The sequence below is a fragment of the Myotis lucifugus genome, unplaced genomic scaffold, assembly GCF_000147115.1.
Source record: "Myotis lucifugus unplaced genomic scaffold, Myoluc2.0 scaffold_71, whole genome shotgun sequence".
Classification (NCBI taxonomy): Eukaryota; Metazoa; Chordata; class Mammalia; order Chiroptera; family Vespertilionidae; genus Myotis; species Myotis lucifugus.
The window spans coordinates 2,760,790-2,763,012 of record NW_005871119.1 but is presented as its reverse complement, the minus strand read 5'-3'; positions in this window follow the sequence as shown (position 1 = coordinate 2,763,012).

Below are 2,223 nucleotides of genomic sequence, written 5' to 3'. Positions count from 1 at the left end.
AAGGGTATTACATATGTGTCCTTCCCCCCCCCCCGGCCCTTGACAATCCCCTGTTGGATGGTGGATGGTCTTGAGTTATGTCCATTAGTTATGCTTATATGCATGCATACAAGTCCTTCGGTTGACAGAGATTAAGACTTTTAAGGAGATGATTGTGTCTGGATTATATATAGTCCCACACAGTATTCAATAAATAGTTGTTAAATGAAAGACAAAATAAATAAATGTGACTTTTGGTCTGGTAAACCAGGCATATGAGAACTTCAAAACCCAATTCCAAAATGAGTTTGAAGGAAATGATTTTGATTAAATGACTTACCCCCATATGCGCTGTATTCTTTTATTTGTAAATAGAATATTGTGATGCCTGTCTAGTGTGTATTAATTTTTTAAACAATGGAGTGTTTTAAGACTTCTGGTATGGGCATTATATAAACATTTGCATTCATATTTTCGCTTAAAATTTCTTTACAGATGCCTTCTAATTTAAATACTGTATATCTACATGCAAGCTTATAAAGCATAATAAGCTTGGAGATTACTTCTTATATTTTTTTAAAAAGAGTTACTTTAGCTATTACTTAATTCATATTTCTTTAGAGGGCTATAAAGCTATTTGCATCAAGCCTTGATTTGAACCTCATTTTCACCCTTGATTTCTCATTTAGAAATTAGAGTTTATACCTGCTTCCTAGGACAGCTGAGGATAAAATAAAATAATGTCTGCAATATTTGGAGCTTGGCCTGTTATTACTCTAAGAAGCAAAGGCAGATACACTGAAATGCCGAAATTGCTGCCAAAAGATGAACTAATAAATTCATTTTGAAATTAGTTGGTTGCTTTAGAAATCTGAATCTCAACCTTCCATGAACACATGCAGTATGCAAATCATTGTACAATTGCATTCTGAAGAGCATGACAAAGTGGCAATAATTTTTATTGTCTCATGCCACCTGGTGTCTTGACCAAGTTACTACAAACCATAACTGTAAATTGATTTTTGTAAATTGTCTTTTTATTTTTATTTTATTTTTTAATTTTTATTTTTTTCTATAGCTGTGGGGTCACTGGAACAAGTGTGATCTGGGGAAGAGCCTGATATGCACCGTGCCGGATATGCTCAGCTTCCTGCTAAAAAAGTGGTTATTTATACATATGGGATACTTATACATATGGGCTATTTATACAAATGGGTTTCTTATACATATGGGTTATTTATATATATGCATTATTTATACATATGGGTTAGTTATACATAGGTGGTATTTTTTTTTAAGAGAACAGAAATTTATTGCATCACAGTCCTATATCAAGGTATCATAAGGGCCATCACCCTCTGAGACTCTGGATAGAAGTCTTTCTTCCTTGCATCTTACTTCTCCTCTCTTGTGAATCTATTGTAGGTTTTTTGCTGTGTGTTTACTGGAGCTTATATAAAACTTCATCTAGATATAAAAGTCCATTTTACACTGACTATAACTTTGATTTTATACAATAACTTCCCTTTTATTCCCTCCCCTTTATGTTTTTTTTTTTTTTTTCTGGAAAAACAGGGATTGAGCTCAGGTGAGGCACGGCCGGTGCTGTGCCCGGGTCATGGAAGCAACAGCAGCCTGGTGGCACGGAGGCGGGGGGGGGGGTGTTGGGGTCCAACCCCAACAGGTCCAGGGGTCCCCAAAGGTGTGGACAGAGTCAGCGAAGAAGGAATGACACGGAGACAGCGTTCAGTTGATCAGCAGCCTAGACAGGATCTCTAGCCAGGAACTCCAGCCAAGTTCTGGTCAGGATCTCCAGCGAAGTTCTGGTTAGGATCTCCAGCCAAGTTCTTCTGGTTTTTATTGTCTCGTTACATCTGTATTTATACCAGTTGATTTTAATCCTGTCAATTTCTATTGCAAAGGTTAGGGCGTTATTTCTTATCTCCATTCCAGGGAGTAAAGATTATGTAGCTTAAGCGCAATTGTTCTTAGTTAAAGTGATTAACTACACGCCTGGCACTTAGTTAAGGGGTTTTATCCCCTCCCTAACTTCAGGGGAAAATCCCTACCTGGGGAAACAACCTTTCTTGGAGAGGTGACCTTGGTTAAAACACATAGCACTAAGGGGAGCAACTATATTAAGAACAGTATGCCATATACGCCAGGTCCCTTGAAACATATGCTGTGCAGATGTTTCTTCTCTGCAGCGACTGTGTCAAGCAGCAAGGATGGACTGGCTCCTGG